This window comes from Pelodiscus sinensis, chromosome 1 (assembly GCF_049634645.1).
Source record: "Pelodiscus sinensis isolate JC-2024 chromosome 1, ASM4963464v1, whole genome shotgun sequence".
Lineage (NCBI taxonomy): Eukaryota > Metazoa > Chordata > Testudines > Trionychidae > Pelodiscus > Pelodiscus sinensis.
In genome coordinates this window covers 146,763,522-146,781,528 of record NC_134711.1, presented here as the reverse complement: position 1 = coordinate 146,781,528, position 18,007 = coordinate 146,763,522, and the positions used below count along the sequence as shown (strand labels likewise).

General features: G+C 40.5%; 1 protein-coding gene and 1 long non-coding RNA gene across 5 annotated transcripts in view; one reads left to right on the top strand and one right to left on the bottom strand.

Annotated features, from left to right (window-relative positions):
• The window catches only part of ZBTB20 (zinc finger and BTB domain containing 20), a 723,674-nt gene extending 705,974 nt beyond the window's left edge, over positions 1-17,700 (bottom strand). For all 4 annotated transcript variants that reach the window (XM_075906071.1, XM_075906010.1, XM_075906161.1 and 1 more), the window contains exon 1: positions 17,585-17,700. The gene's annotated coding sequence lies outside the window, so the exon portion shown is untranslated. The remainder of the gene's footprint in view (positions 1-17,584) is intronic.
• The window catches only part of LOC102452025 (uncharacterized), a 67,241-nt gene continuing 66,070 nt past the window's right edge, over positions 16,837-18,007 (top strand). The window contains exon 1 of the long non-coding RNA XR_012897294.1: positions 16,837-17,997. This is a non-coding gene — a long non-coding RNA (uncharacterized LOC102452025). The remainder of the gene's footprint in view (positions 17,998-18,007) is intronic.

The following is an 18,007-nucleotide window of genomic DNA, read 5'->3' as shown; positions in this document are numbered from 1 at the left end:
CCAAATTTTTACATATAATTGCAGAGTTTGCCTAACCATTTCAAAATTATTTTTGCGTGGGGGCATATAATTAATGTTAGTGCACAAATATAAATTGTGTGCACAAATCCTGAAATTTTGACCATGTTAAAATAAATAAATAGATAATGATATTCACAAAAATGTGAGAGTGCAATCTAAGTCATGCAAAAAAAAGGGTGGGTCAAAACTGCATGAAAAACTTGACTCTCATTGCCTAAAGAACAGTACAAATCCCAAGAAAATGTTGTTTTAAATCTGCTTATCTTTACACGGCTCTTTATGTTTTCTCCAGTGCCCAAAGAAAGGGTGAAGTCCCAATATACTTTTATGGTATATCCTCACACATTTAAAGCTATTTTATGCAATTCCAACTGACTCTTTAACCCAATATTATTTCATTTACACAGGTGATGCTCCTATTGAGGTCCAAGGAATGTTTGCATGTGGAATCAGACACTTTCGGGGTTATACACTGAACTCATTTTTGCCTTGCCTCTCCCTTTACCCCATCCTAACCTTTGGAATTTTCTGAGACCCTATAAGGGTGAAAAAATATGGCTTTGACCCCTGAACTGTGGCTCTCTGTTCACATGTAGTTTTCTGCAACTCTTCTATATGAAAGCATAACGGACTGCCATCACTTGCAGCCATTTGTGCCACTTTTTGCCATAGGTTAATGAATAAAATGATAGGAGTCAGGTCTTGGAGAAACTGTAAACACTGGGGCCTTATTATGTGAGAACTTGATCCATCAATCTTCTTACTAAAAATAGAACTGTCCACACTGGATTAATCAATAGGAATTTGCTCTAAGGACTGAATAAGGATGGTCCTAAATATTTTAACCAAATTTTGTGTGACAGAGAGCTATCATATGCATGCCAATAAAATGATCTAAGACAGCATGATGGACCTGGTCTTGTTGTCACTGAAGATAATGGGAACTTTATTCTTGATCTGAATGGGAGCAGTATTAAGCCCAAATGTATCAGCAATCCTGCACTCAAAGCCTAACTTTATGAGCAATAGTTTCAGAAGGGTAGCTCAGTTAGTCTGTAATAAGAAAAACTTAAAAAACAACAAATAGTCTGGTACCACTTTAAAGATCTACATGTTTTATTAGTCTTTAAAGTGCTACCAGACTTTGTGAGTAATGTGAAGCAACTGTGTCAGAAAGTGTAGCTGTTGTTAAGCTAAATGAATTAAAAGATTCAGAAAAAGCAGTATTATTTTTCCTTTTTGCAAACTGAGTGACTACTTATTTTTTACTCTATTCTGCCTTCAACACATGCATGGAAATCCTATTACCATTAGTGACAATTATGTTTGCAGAGGGAAGAACGAACCTCTACAATGTTACAAGAGCTAAAAAAAAAAAAATCTAAGATCATTCAAGAAAAGTTTAAAGACCAAATTTCTATTAACTTGATTTATTAATGGTGTGGGATTTATTTTTTGTCCTACAATTCTGTTCACTGCTTACTAAAATTCTCTTGGTAACCACATATTTCCTTGCTTCTGATCTCATCACATACACAGATGGCTCATGTTTGTAAAATATTATTAGGAAAGGTACTGGAGGGGCCTGAGCACAGGTTACTCCAGAGATGTAATCTAAGTCCAACACCTTCTGTGGCCTCAGACAACCTCTATCTTTACCCTCTGTTTCCTTAACTGTAAAATGAAGAGAATAATGCCCATCTCCCAGGAGAGCCATGAGGATTAGTTAACATTAATACAAATTTTTTGAAGAGGAAAAGTGCTAATTGCTTTTCGGGGAGATAGAGATATTCATGTGGGCCTTAATTTTACTTGTGTCCCCAAACCAAATACAACCCAGTTATAAATAGTGTTTGTACAAATACAAAGGGAAAAGTTGATTCTGTATACCAATTTTTAGTTTTGAACTTGAAGTGTGTTTAAAATAGATTTAAGAATTCTGCCATGTACCAACATTTTGCAAGGTGGATTTTTGAACAGAAGTGTAATAAGATGACAGTATTTACAGACCAATTCTTATTTCCATAACAAGATCATGATTTTCTTTATTGTGAATGTTAGTTAATTTATTTCTGCAGTCCATCTTTTTGCTTTTATTTAGGAGGATCTGTGTAAAAGTAAACTGTTTACAGACTCTGCTCTGTTTTTACCAGTTGAAAAATATTTAAAGTAGAGGAAGAATGGTCTTGAGGGGAGTTGAGATCAGGGTTCAATTCTCAGCTCTACAACTAATTCTGTGTAGAGATTTTCAAAGGTACAAATGACATTTAGGTACCTAACTCCCACATGGACTGTAATGGGAGTTAGGTGCTTTTGAAAAGCTCCTTTCCTCCTCCCAAATGTGATCCTGAGCAAGTCAGTGAATCTCATTATGTCTCAGTTTCCTATTTGTACCAAGGGGATAACAGTACATACATTTCCCCAGCTTTCTTGTTTGTCTTGTCTATTTAGACTCTGTAAACTCTTTGGATGGGGACTGCCTCTTACTAACATATGCAGAGCACTTATTGCAATGAAGCCCTGGTCTCAGTGAGAGGCCTCAAGGTACTACTGTAATACGAATAAATATCATTAATACTAGTTTAGGTGTCTACATAGCATTAAATAAAACTGATTTCTTAAAGTCCTGGTTATAATGCTACCCATAGTTTGATGCTGGTAAAAATTGCCAGATTAAATGCCCTAAAAATTAAAATCCTTTATTTATCTGTAAGGCAGGTTCAGCACTGGTGTATTACTAGCAACAGAATAAACTTTATTCACATTGCCCTCAAATGCAGCACAACACTACAGGAGGTCAACCTCTCCCCACCCCCCCAACCCAAACATTTTGATTTCTAAATCAATTAATTTTGTCCTTGCTTGTACCTTTCATAGACTTCATTCTGTGAACATTCAAGAGACTTTTCAAGAGAGCATTCAAGAGAGTTTTACCCAAACAAATGTTCATGGAATGTGAATTTCAGAGTCATATGCAGGGCATTTACAAAAAATAAAAGGTAAGTCTGCACATGCATTTGCTCTACTAGTAATGCACTCAACCATTCAGCGAACAGAAACAACATCATGCTACTTATCTGAGCAATCACAACTGAGCGTAAATTTATTTTCAAATGATGAAGTGTCAGATTCTCACAGGTGAAGTGTTTGTGATCCATCCATAAAGTCAGAGAGAAAATATGTTGAACAAATGTGCATAACAAATAAATGCAAGGAAATCACAATCTGCTCTCATTTACTCTGCAAGTGGAATGACAGGCAGAATTCTTGGAACACAGTTATTCACTGCACACTGTTCTCTCAACTGTACTGAACCCAAATCCAGAAGATTTTATCTAGGGATAAAAGACAATTCATGTTCCGCCATGCCCACTCACTGTTAGCCTAGTAGCAAGTCACCAATTACAACCAATTATGATAAGAGATATTGAGATCTGAATATAGACTCAAGGCACTGGATTACTACCCAGCAATTGAATGATGATGGATTTTGGCCACTCACTACCAAGTTAGGCCATCTGTCTATTGATGACTTAGAAATGAAAGTCTCAATAAAGGATTAACAATCATGAGACATTCATTTTTCCCAGTTAACTCCTTTAAGAATATAAGCAGCATCCTTGGCTCAAAGGGCCAGTTTTGTCCCTGATATAATTCTGCTGAAGCCAATGGAGTTATACCAAGTATTTATTTCATTCAGTACATACAATTCATATCTTTATCTACTAGGCACATCCACTGTTCATTGCTCAGTTTTAATCTATGTAAAATCAGCAACGTATGCAACATGTGACCAGAATTCCTGTATGTTATATAAATAATTCAGAAAAGTTCTTAACTCCTGGGGGAGATTTACTCACAGATCACCTGATCATGGGGCTTCAAGAGATGTCAAAGAAATTCTGTGGTTGTTATAGACCAATGATTCATTACAAAATGTTAGCATTCCCTTTGTGTAGAACAACAGAATTGTTTTAATTCTAGATAAATTAGTAGAAACAGAGTGGATACAGAGGTGGATTGGTCTGAATTTGCCAGTTGAGGAATGTTGTACAACTGCATCTGCTAACTGAGAAGTTGCTATGGTTGGATTCAGAACCAATGACTCAGCACAGTTCCACATGGCTCTGATAACAGAAAGGTAAACGGCTGGAATGCCAAATCCCAGAGGTCAAAAAAACATTGATAAAGCAACTTAAACATATGAGATCTTCAATGTGACATAAACAGAAAAGTCCAAACAAATCCAATTCCCAATCCTCATGTCTCTCTGATGCAAATGGCACTATTACAAGTGATTCCTGGAAAGAGCAGGAATCTTATAGGAAAATACTCTGCAGTGAGAATGGTCCGTGCTGAATCTGCCAGTTGTTGCATTGATTCAGACTTGGCCATATCTTCACGTTTTGCAGGTGACTTAGGCAACACATATGGTGCTGGGCTCAGAGGACACAGGTTCACTGCTGTTTTTATAAGTAACAAAAGGGAAAATAGAATGTTTGAAGTAACATGTTTCAGATATTCTGTATGTAGACTGATTTTTCACTAATCTTCTGGAACTTTGTAGAATCTTACGGAATCCTCTCAATTTTCTGAGCACTACTTTTTCCTCAAATCTCCTAAATTGTTGTTGTCCATGCCCTTGTAAACATATATGGGATGGGGCATTGCCAGCCAGTCAGTGATATAGAAGAATGATCAGAACTGAAGTGAGGGTGTGTCTAGACTACAGGTTTTTTTCAAAAAAAGCGGCCATTTAAAAAAAAAAACTTCCCCTTCATCTAGACTGCTGCCGTGTTCTTTCAAAAGTAAATCAAAAGAACGCAGCAGTTTTTTCGACCGCAGAAAACCTCGTTTTACGAGGAAGAATGCCTTTTTTCGAAAGTGCTCTTTCGAAAAAAGGCGCTATGTAATGCAAACTGTGCTTTTTCAAGAGAGAGCCTGAGTGCTCTCTTTCAAAAAAGTGGCTTGCTTTTTCAAAAGTACTGGTTGTAGTCTATCTAGATGCGCTTTTTCGAAAGCCTCTTTCGAAAGAGGCTTGCAGTCTAGATGTAACCTGAGATATCAGCTGTGGTATTGTGAACCTTGTTTTATTGTGTAATTGTGAAAGCATACTTGTGTTTTAAGACTTCAGGAGTATAAGTAGTGACTCTCAAAGGACATATTTAATGAGATGTCAGAGATATCTATTGAACCCCTATCTACACAATATAAGACATACTGTTACTTCTTTTATCATGTTTAACAGGTAATGTTTGATGACTTTCTAAGTCTGTGTAACAGACTTTTACTCTCCCGAATACTGTGTTTTCCCCCGTAGAAAATAAAAGATGTCCCTGAAGAAGCCTTTAAGAGCTCAGTGTAGGAAGTGAAAAGCTCATTTGCAATCTAGTTTGTATCCAGGAGCAAATTTCATGGTAAATAAATGGGTGGACTGTCAAAGATGCTCCTCACATGTGACTCCATTTAATTTAGGGCCAGCCCTGATCAACTCACCCTAAAAACACTTAGACCTTAAGGTAGGTCTGCCATATCAGGTGACACAGCTCCAAACTTTTCCTGTCAGGCAACCTTTATATTTTACTCAGAAAGCAGGAAGTGAAAGAGCATTTTACACGTGCCTAAAGGCCACTAGATTGCCACTTTTTTTGCTGCATATACTACATATATCTAGGGTAATTGAAAGGTTATTTAAGACTGCAAAGGGGAAATTAATACTCAGTGCATTACCAAAGTAGGAATTGAGAGTTGCTGGAATCACTTATTTAAAACTTTTTCTTGAGTACAGCAAGACGAAAGTGAAGTAAAATCATCTTGAGTGGGTTGGAAACACTCTCTCCTGAAGCCCTAAACATCACTTCTAGTGACATTAACTTGAGCTACATGTCCCATCGGAGAGTAAGTGTCAGCAAAGTAAATGCATTAGTTAAAGCTTAATAGTAGTTTAGTGTTCAATATCTTGAAATATTAAATATGTTTTTTCCCAAAGTAAACTGCTATTCAGTTTTAATGAAGACATTAACCTGCTTGATTTGTAAGCTCCTGTGGGAAGCCAGTCTAAAATACTGTCACAAGAGGTGGGCAGAAGTAACAAGAGCTATGACAGAAAATCAAGCACATTTTAAATGTTAAAAAAGCAGCCAGAAAATGAGTCTCAATATGCTCTTGTTTTCTTTTAATTTTGTTTATTTTTTAGTAATGTGATTTGTGCCCTTTAAAAGATGCCGATTGGGGCTGGTTATAATATTCATGGCAACAGTGGGTGTTGTAATCTTGGTGAGTTTTCACTAATGATTTAGTCAACATGAAAATGGGAAAGTTCAGATTAAAATTATTTGGGTCAGAATCAGAGCTTTGAATTCAAAGCTTTGAGGTTTTTGGCATAGGTGGTTTGGCTGCTTTCAAACAGAATCCACCCCTGTGGCTTTGATCCCAGTTTGAATTTTCTGGATTCACTATGGGTGCAGGATAAATCTCATAGAAACAGACTTAAGAATTTTCAACTAGAAATGCTAGAGATCTGGTGAGATCAGCTGAAATAATGAGTTTCTGAGAAATTAAACTGGGTGTATACTTTCCCTGAAGTGCATATTGGTGAACTAACAATGGAGACAAGCTGACTGCTTTGTTTCAGGGTAGCTGTGTTTATTTCATGCTGTCAAGCATGGATTCTGACACTTAACAGTATTAATATTGCTATTTCTATTGATATAATTAGCACTGCTATAAATAATAGCTAAGGCTGCCATAGCTAAGTATATCATTGCAATCCGCAATATCAGGGGCTCCTTTATTACACAGTAGCCTGGAAATACAAGCTGACGGATCTAAAGAAGAACATAGTCACTTAGCAATACCAGTGATTCTAATGTCCCAGTTAAAAGTGACTACTGCTGCATGAAAGACTCTTCTAAACAAACTAATTTATATGTGTGAGACTAAAGTTTCTCACTAGTCTCACACTTGCCAACATCTGAATGCTATAAATAGGTAACCCTGCTTTCCAGCCACATGATACAAACAACTTGCAAGGACTTTCAATGGATGTTATTCACATGTTATAATGGTAGAAGAGGGATTAGGTATGATTAGGACAGAAGGAGGGACAGAACTTTAAATTCTACTGAAATACACTAGTTAGGAGAGCTTTTTTGGCAAGATGGAGTGGGAAATCACTTTCTAACTAAACACAAGAAGAGGCTGATCTTCCTAAATAGGGATGGCAGCACCTGCTGTTTCAATCTCACAGTGTACCTTATTATTTTTAAGAATATTTAAGTGACAACCCAATCTAGTAACCCAAATTATTGACTAGGAACCAGGAACTTTAAAGACTCTCCCAATGTATTTCAATGGACTTTGCTACACTTTTACTATGCCATAAGTGTCCACCAGCATTTATTTTTGTGTCCAACATAAAAAATCTTGGGCTGATTTTAGAGGTGCTGATTACCCACAATTTCAAGTGACTCCAAAGGAAGACACGCATGTTCATTACCAGTAAAAATGCATATAAAAGTCTCAGGATGTGTAGCCAAAAACAGAGGTAACCTAAATTAACAGCAGTTTTTAAAATATTAGGGTTTTCTTGATTTATCCTCTTTTCATCCCTTATAAAAGAAGAATGATACTACTGTATGTACCTCCCAGAGAGCTTGTGAACACTGTTTGCATATGTAAACTGAATCCTTTTGCTTTTATTTTTTCAAGCAGCTCAGAGCATGGTTTTCCATGCAAGTTTTGAGCGTTATGACCTTTTTAAGAAAAAGCACTAGCTGTCCAAACTCAAAATGGGTGAGGAAGATGTGTGTAGGCGATTAAGTCATTTGTTTAATTATCAGTGGGGGTGAGATATATGCATTTTCAAGTACTACAAGCGAGCAAAACCAAACCATTTTGTATTCTTTTTAAATTAGGACTGGGCCATGTTAATACCCTCATTTAGAACTTGGGAAGATCATTCAAGAGACAGAGTTGCTAGGGTCAATACACAGAAACTTACAAGAGTAAACTGGATAGCAATACAATTCAAGGAAAACTTTGGATTATTTCACTGATGGCTACACTACAGAGCTTACAGTGGAGCATCTGCACCCTGTGGCATTACTAGTGCAGATGCTCTAAGCCGGCAGTTTTCACACTGTGGGTCAGGAGCCTAATGTGGACTGCAACCCCATTTTAATGGGGCTGTCAGGACCAGCATTAGTTTTGCTGGGACCCAGGGCTGAAGCTGAAGCCTGAGTTCCACCTCTACCTGGGCCAGCAGGGCTTTGCCTCCTCTCCCCTACTCCTTATCCAAGATGTAGGACTTGAGCTCTGCCTACCATTCTGGGATCATTTAGTAACTTTGTTGTCAGAAAGAGGTCATAGTGCAATGAAGTCTGAGAACCCCTGCTCTGAGCTAACGGGAGAGAGCTCTCCCAGGCCTGGTCTACACTAGGACCTTAGTCTGAAATCACAGAATCATAGAATACTAGGACTGGAAGGGACCTCGAGAGGTCATCGAGTCCAGTCTCCTGTCCTCGTGGCAGGACAAAATACTGTCTCGACCATCCGTGATAGACATTTATCTAACCTACTCTTAAATATCTCCAGAGATGGAGATTCCACAACCTCCCTGGGCAATTTATTCCAGTGTTTGACTACTCTGACAGTTAGGAACTTTTTCCTAATATCCAACCTACACCTCCCTTGCTGCAGTTTAAGTCCATTCCTTCTTGTTCTATCCTCAGAGGCCAAGATGAACAAGTTTTCTCCCTCTTCCTCATGACACCCTGTTAGATACCTGAAAACTGCTATCATGTCCCCCCTAAATCTTCTCTTTTCTAAACTAAACAAACCCAAGTCTTTCAGCTTTCCTTCATAGGTCATGTTCTCTATACCTTTAATCATTCTTGTTGCTCTTCTCTGGACCCTCTCCAATTTTTCCACATCTTTCTTGAAATATGGTGCCCAGAACTGGACACAATACTCCAACTGAGGCCTAACCAGCGCAGAGTAGAGCGGAAGAATGACGTCTTGTGTTTTGCTCACAACACACCTGTTAATGCATCCTAGAATCATGTTTGCTTTTTTTGCAACAGCATAACACTGCTGACTCATATTCAACTTGTGGTCCACTATAATCCCGAGATCTCTTTCTGCCATACTCCTTCTTAGACAGTCGCTTGCCATTCTGTTTGTGTGAAACTGATTGTTCCTTCCTAAGTGGAGCACTTTGCATTTGTCTTTATTAAACTTCATCCTGTTTACCTCAGACCATTCCTCCAATTTGTCCAGATCATTTTGAATTATGACCCTATCCTCCAGAGCAGTTGCAACCCCTTCCAGCTTGGTATCGTCTGCAAACTTAATAAGCGTACTTTCTATGCCAATCTCTAAATCGTTGATGAAGATATTGAACAGAGCTGGTCCCAAAACAGACCCCTGCGGAAACCCCACTTGTTATACCTTTCCAGCAGGATTGTGAACCATTCATAACTACTCTCTGAGTACGGTTATCCAGCCAGTTATGCACCCACCTTTTAGTAGTCCCATCTAAATAACACCTCCAAGTTTGAATTTGTAAATGGTACATCCACACTACCCAGCCCATTATTCCCAAATAAGGGGCAGTAGAATTCAAACTCTGTACTTCTTCTTTTCATGAGGAATAACGCTAATTCTGAACTTGTAAGTCAAAAATAACATTAGTATGGACACTCCTATGTTGCTAATTCAAACTAATTGGCCTGTGGGAGGCCTCCTGCAGCTACCCAGAATGCTTCCAAGGGCTCTAAGTCTGAGGTAGAGCTTCCACATTAACGGAGCTTGCCTCAGACTATGTTTGAGTCCTCTCTGTAGAGAGGACGTAGAACTTTGAATTTGTTAATTCGGGAGTCCATTCAAAAAAATTTCCTAGTGTAGACATATCCCCATTTATTTAATTACTCCAACCCTCCTGAGCATAGGTAGGTATGCAGCAGGAGACTCTCTCCCACTAATATAGTGCTATCCACACCAGCACTTAGGTTGGTGTAATTTATGTATCCCAGGCTACATCTACACTGCAGCCTTTGTTGGCAGAGACAATGCAAATGAAGTGCTCATTAGCATTACTCATGCTCTCATTTGCATAGTCTCTTCTGATCCATTGTGCAGAAGAGTTTTTTGCGCAAAAAAACCCGCAGCGTAGACAGGGCAAAAACCCCTTTTGCACAAGATCCTGGATACCTGCTTTTTTGAGGAATAACGGTGCTTGTGCAAAAGGGGTTTTTTTTTGCGCAAAATGGCCCCGTCTACACTGTGGTTTTCTGCACAAAAACCTCTTCTGCATTACTCCTCATTTTTTGAGGAGTAATGTTAGTTCGAACCAAGGGGTTTAGTTCGAACTAATGCGTCCCCATGCGCACTTCCTGGTTCGAATCAGCTGTTGAGCGGTGTAATGCGCTGGCGAGATCAAGCTAATGAAACACGGAATATTTAAATCTCCACTTCATTGGCAATTTCGGTCGCCTATATTTGCATCCCTAGCTCGAACTAGGGAGCAAGTGTAGACGTACCCTAAGTGAAGAGTAGAGTTCAAGACTATTAACATACGTTCCTCCATGATCAGGAGGGAATCCACATGAATCAAGTTTCACTGGGTTTCATTCAAGCAACAGACCATATAAAGTGGGATTTTCAAATGTGTCACCAATATTCACAAGTCACTAAGGTGCTTTTGCAAATCCCACCTCTACTGAACAACTTTTATTTTGGGTTGAATATTCCCAATGGTAAGCCCCAACATATTTTCCTCATGAAAATAACAAGGAGTTAATTTTGTTTTCATGGTGTTATTCTGCTACTCTGCATCAAGGGTCTTCATGATTACAGTAGGGATGTTTTAGTATAAACGACTAACCATTTTACAAACAAGAGAATGCTTATTGGTTAACAGAGTCCGTTACACTCAGTGAAGCTACGTCTCTGGGAGCCAGGTGGCAAAGGCTGGCAGCCCGACTCCTGGGAAGCTACAGCGTGGGCTTTGCAGTATAAGGTGCTATAATGCAGAGCCCACAGTGCAGGTAACAGTGTAACCACTGAAATTTTCAATGTTTACCCGGTTACCCTATCACATGATTTAGATTACAATAAGGTAAACAATCCAGGCTTAAGAAAGTCACCCATGTCAGCCTCCAATTATTGTCTATGCCAGTAATGGGAAACATAAGTTAGGCTATTCTAGACTGCAGGCCTCTTTCAGAAGAAGCTTGTCCAGAAGAGATCTTCTGAAAAAACTTCTTCTGAAAGAGAGCGTACACATTACAAAAGCACATTGAGAAAGCGATCTGCTTTTTTGAAAGATAACATCCACACTGAATGGACACCATCTTGCATTTAAGCTGTGATTACTATGGACGGAGTAGCCACCAGAGCACCTGTGCTTTTTCCTCTTCATTCAAAAGAACTCCCTCTTCCCCTTCCACACATGCCCTTTTCTGAAAAAGCTCTTTTGAAAAAAGGCTTCTTCCTCATAGAAAGAGGTTTACCAATGTTGGAAAAACCCCTCTGTTCTTTCGATTTTCTTTTGAAAGAAAGCAATTGCAGTGTGGACGTTAATTGAAGGTTTTTTTTTAAAAACGGCTGTTTTTCAAAAAAAACTCTGTCACGTAAACATAGCTTTAGTGGGTGGGCCGCATTAATGGCCCTCCTGCATCTCAGTGGGCTGCAAGATTGTCATAACCAAGTTGGTTAGATACGTGCTTGCATATCTCAAATTTGCGGGGTGTACCAACTGAATCATAGCAGCGCTTTGATTGGATGCAGAGGGAGTGCATGGCTCTGACAGTCAATGTTGTGTGAAATCAGCATGCACCTCACTTCAATTGCACTTGCTTTACATGTGTGTCACTTTAGTAATACCAGTAGGGAAAAAAATTACATGGATGGAAACCAGCAGAATGTGGCAACCCTACAAGTGGGCAATGATAAACAAAATGTCTTTAATTCAGGCAAAATCATACATGCTACCCAAAGCCCAGGGCAGTAATAAAAATAGAAAAATTTTATTTTATTAAGTATGCAAGCGTACCTGAATCTTGATTAGTTAATATCTGCTCAGCACTTTGAAAACATTAAAACAACATTTTTCTCTTGTATATAATCTCTCATACCAAGGTTCATAAGTATTCACAAACAGTAATGAATTAGCCTCACAAACCCCATCCCCATACCAGCAGGTGGGTAAAGTATTATCCTCTTTTTACGTATGTGATAACTTGTTAGACCTAGAGCTTTAAAATCCCACCTGTGCTCAGATATCCTGCCCCTATTCAAACATACATTTGAAATCAAGTAAGTTTGCAAAATTTAGGAAATAACCCAGAATTCCTGAATATAGGGGCTGTGGTTTAACCTCTAGAGAATACTATAAAAATGCTGTATTTATATGATGGGTGCTAAGGATTATTATAAATTCTTATCCATCTGGATAACTCCCCACAGAAGACCTGGTACCCCACTTTTCATCAATGATTTAATAGCAAAGACAGTGCTATAATAGTCCTATGAGACTTCAGTATACTTATACAAAAATACATAACAGAATATTTGCAAGAATATTAAATTACACAATTGTAATAATAATGGTGTTATTTTCAGGATTATGAATGAGGCAGGAGGTATATATGCCACTGCCCTCTTCCGTATTAATTTAGAATTGTTGAACTCCGTGTGATTGAGCTTCTATCGCTAACAATACCACTAACAATTCTCTTTTAGTTTAATTGGCAGAGACCTGTTAATTTAGAGCAGGAGGCCCATGTGTCGCAACTAAGTAATGGCAACCATGAAATTCTCTCTGGCCATATATTTCTTACCGTATTATTAGAGACCTGAGTTGAGGACTCATTTCTGCTAATTTTTGGAAAGGTGTAAAATATCCCAAACTCTGGCAACTGATTAGATATTTAAAAAATCACAAATTCTTTCATATATGCCATCAGAAAGTTTTCTTCTGTTAGAAATCTGGGATTTTTACACCTACAGATTAAATGATTAGATTTAAAATAATGCTCAAATCTTCTGTAATGTTCTTCCTGCATTACAAATGGACTATTAAATCAGTGGAATGCCAATCAAATGCTTTTGTACTTTGAAAGAAAGGTTTAAAATAACAAAAGATGTTTTTCAGGCTTCTCTCTCTCTCTTTCTCACTCTTAAGTCAGTGTTCCATATACATTAATTACAACCTATTTACTATCTTTTCGAGTAAGACCACAATTCAAAAGATTTTGAGAATATGAATTTTTAGAAAAGTTACAATCAGGGAGCCTCATGAATACTGGATCTCATTAATCAAACTTCTCGGGGAAGAATATAATATTCTGTTCTAAACTTCAAGATATAAACAATGTTTATATGAAGGAAAAAAGAATCTGTGATATAATTGTTCTAACAGTGTTGTGCACTGGGAGCTCTGGGCACAATTCCTAGCTCTGCAACTCATTCACTATGGCAAGTATCAGAGGGGTAGCCGTGTTAGTCTGAATCTGCATACACAGGACTCCTTGCCTCATTCACTATGGGAATGTCTACACTACAGAAAAGATCGAAGCTGCCACTGTCAATCTTCCAGAGTTCGAATTAGCGGGTCTTGTGAAGACATGCTAATTTGAAGTGAGAGGGGCACTCCAGTTGATGCCAGTAGTTCTGTTTCCACAAGGAGTAAAGAAAGTCAAAGGGAAAACGTTCTCCCTTCGACTTCCTGCAATGTGCACACCAATTAACATAGCTAAAGTTGCGTATCCTAATTCAACCTTATCCCATAGTGTAGACATACCCATATATATATATGACCCTGGGCAAATCACTGATGAGCTAGAGACAGATTTTTAAGAGATTAAACTCAGTGAGGCTACATCAGTTTGTACCATCTAAGGATCTGGCCCTCAGTATTCAAAGATATTGAGTACAGCTGGCAGGTGAACAGAATTTCTGTCCCACAGAAAAAATCAAAGTTCAGAAAAAACTTCATCCAAATTTGTGACAAAAAAGAAAAACCTCAACATTTTTCAGAGGACAGAAATTCAGAAAAATGTCATCAAAACTCATACGGATTTTCTTCTGGAAGGCTCTTGTCAATTTCCATTCACCCAGCAAGTAGAAAGCGTAACTCAGAAGAACCCTCCAAGCAGCAACCCATTATTTTGACATTCCCTATAGAAAACTGAACTGTCCTGGCAAAACTGACATTTTCCCCCCAAAAAATTGTAAAAAGAGAATTTTCTATCAGAAAATTATTCCAGCAGAAAATTCCCAAATAACTCTAGTACTGAGCATTCACATTTCCTATTGAAGATAGTAGTCTCCTCATGCCTCAGATTTTCTCTATTTGTAAGCAGGGGATAATAGTATTTTCCTATCAAACAAAACCGGTTTTTGGCTTAATTTATTAATACTTGCAAATCACACTGAGCTCCACACATGTAAAATTTAGCAGAAGAGCAGTCATTATTATCCTATTAATTTCAAAAACATGATTTGTATATAAAAATGCACTGCAGAAAAACTCACTGAAATGTGCACATTTCAAGATTGTCTTCAGAATAATCATAAATAATACATTTCAAGAATATAAAGACTTTTTGTCCTATAATAATTACTTAGATCTCAGAACTTAGCTTGGATATCAAGCAGGTTTGGTTCATTTTACCAGATTGAGATGCCTTTATTTATTTTATAGCAGTTATTACTGGTATGCTGTTTAACACAAGGGCCAATTACAAGATTGAGCACATAGGATTCTGAACTCATTTTAGATAGAGAAGACAGCAGGATCTTATTTGTAACTGGTTAACAGGACTAAGAGTCAGGAGACCTGGTTTCTGGTCTAATTCTGCCATTTCATCAGCAACTCACTTAACACATTTGCCTCAGTTTCCCTTCCTATGAGGATAATGCTTACATATCTTACATGGGGACTGTTACATTTAATAAACTAATGTCTGGAGAATGCTACAAGAGTCTCAGATGGAAGGTGCTATTACTGATGGGATTCTAGAATCGAACATACTATTGATCTGATGAAAAATTTCCTGGAGACAAATATATGCTAAAATTTTCTTGATACCTCATTCAAACTCACTCCGACAGAAAGAGTTGGTGTAAGTTACCATGTTTCCGAGGTGAGGACAGAACATCATTCTTGCTGACCAACCTACAATACTTTGGGAAGTCATAGACATTTGTCAACCAGCAGCCTCAACCTCTAATTCATGTAACTGATATCCTCTCATCACCAACTGAGACGGTCAGGATGTGATAACAGAACCAACCCTTCACTATTTGTCCTTTGTTAGCCTTGGAACATTTATAAATTATTGAAATTATTTTAAACACTGGTATAGCTATTTATGTTTTCACAAAAAAATTCAAAGTCAAAATGTATTTGTCCCGATTCTGTATTTTTCCAAACACCAAAAAGTGGATTTTCTCCCTACTTGCATCTCAGGAAACACTGCCTATCCACAGGGCATCCTCATTTCAAACTTTTCTTTCTGACAGGTACAATTACATCACCTTTTTTTAGGAGGTGGAGAAGTAAATTATCTGTATTAGCCTTTTCATTTAATTTCCAATTCTGTTGTGCAGTGGTTCTCAGAGTGCAGTCTACGGACCACTAACAGTCTTGAACATGAGTGGCACAGGCCCCCTCCTGCAAGGTTCGAGCACCAGCACATGCTTCCTACTGCGAGAGGGAAGGGGAGGGTGAGCTTTGCAGGCTGGATGCAGCTTGGGGGGGAAGGAAGCAGTTCTGCACACAGATCTTCCCCCATCTGGGAGAAATGGCAGAGCAGGCAACCACTTGCCTGGAGGCTTTCCCCGCTGCTTCCATTGGCCAGAATCATAGCCAACGGGAGCAGCGGGGGGGGGGGGGGGGGTGATGATGCTTGGGAGCAGTGGGAGGCACATACTCAGGTAAACATCCCCCATCCCTCTCATGTCCAGACCCTAGACTCATTCCCCTCATACACTCCCCTCCTGCTGAGACCCCACACCTCCACTTTTTCTTCCTAGATCACTACCCTCAGCCTGCTCCTGTGCCCATCTTCCCTCCCAGACTGCCCAACTTCAGCCCACTCCTGCACCCAACCAGCCCCCACACTCCAGCCTTCTCCTGCACTCTCCCTTCCAGCCAGCCCTCCCCCACTCCCTCCTGTACCCATTTTGTCATCATGGTTGGTTGGCTGGTGGTCCCCAAAAAAGTCTGTGTTGAGCAGGGTGAGCTACGGGTCAAAAAGTTCCAGGAGATACCTGCCCCTGAACATGCAAATGACTGACTTTCTTGCAAATGTCAAAACTGCACACTGTTCAAAGCAGACACTCCAGTACATATTAGCTGTCCTCCATCAGAATTAAAATATATGCTTTCTCCACTAGTCTGAAAGGTGAAATCCAAAACAGGTATCTTTTGTGTCACAAACATTCCTCCACCTTCCTGCTCCTGACCAACCAAAATACTTTTATTCTCCTAATTTGTAATACATGTACTACTCCTTACTTAATTGCTAGGCAGCAAAGCAAAAATATTTGGTAGAGCAGGAGATACAGGTGTTATTTTGTGAGGCACAAAATCCAAAAAGTTCCAAACATCTGGTATCAAGAGTGGGATAAGCTCAACTTAGCAACAGAGAGATTCCTCTGGGACATTTTTCAGGACCAATGTAGTATCTTCTGTTTAAACACGTTAATTTCTTCTGGACAATTCAAACTCCACGTCTTCTCTCCTCATGAATCGTCACCCCCTCCCCCAAACACACCCCCCCCCCCTAGTTATTTTCAGCACTCTTTCCAATCCGCCTTAGATACGGGTGGTTTGTCAGTTTCGGAGTACGTTGGAGGGGATGGAGAGAAGAGCGAGAGAAGAGCGCGCTGGCAGGGAAGGCGGCGGGCTGGAGGCAGGAGGCGAGGCGCACTGCCGGAGGCGGAGGGGACCGAACAGACTGAGGGCAGCGGCTGTCGCCCAGGTCTGGGGTGCAGGTCGCGCACAGGGCGGCGGGAGAGGCGGGTCCCGAGCCCGGCCGGGGATCCAAAGCGCTGGACGCGCGCGCGGGATGGTCTGACACCCCCCCGCTCGCCCCTCCCCCCAACAGTCCCCGGGCAGGGCCGCAGCACTGGAGGGAGCTGAGGCTGCCGCCGCCGCGTGGGAAGAGATTTAACGGTTTCCAACCGGATTTGAAGCCCAGGGCGGGACCGACGCGCCTAGGGCAGAAACTTTTTTTTTTTTTCCAAACTTCGCCGCGCGGAGGCGGCTCAGGCGGGCCCCGATCCGGAAGCAGCTGCCAGGTCCCGAGAGACCGACCCGCCGAGGGTTCCTGGCAGCGGGTCCCGCTTTGCCCGTCCCAACCCCACTCCCCGCCAGGGCGCCCCAGCAACGGCCCGGCCGGGGGAGCCGCCTGCCCCCCCCCCCCCCGAAATCTTCCCCTCAGTCCCACCCCACGGCACTCCCCCCCCAGAACCACTGCTACCCCCCATGGGCGGGGCGAGAAACCTGCCAGCCCCGCCCCCTAACCCTCGGCTGACCCCGGAAGCGCGGTACCTCTCTCATCTTCTCTCTTCCCCCTACACCAGCCCGACACTTTCACATGCAGCCGCCGCCGCCTAGCCAGCCACCTCATTGGCCCCTTGCCCCGGGTCTCATACACCGATTGGCTCAGAGCCACGCTACTCCCAAGTGGGCCCGCCCACAAACGCGCACACTTTCCCTCCCCGCCCGCTTCTGGTTGCTCATTCCTAATTGGGCTAACGGTACTCTCTTTTCCGCTATGCGCCCAGTCCATAGGTTCAGCCACATGTTCATCAAGCAACGTTCATTTGTCATTGGCTGAGATCCGAAAGATAAAAGTCTACTTTCGCGATAACAAGACGCTGATTGGATAGGTGGTGCTGTCACTTCTCCCGGCGGATGAGTGGTGATTGGCTACCCACGTCACTCCTCCCCCACACTAGCAGGTTAGGTTGC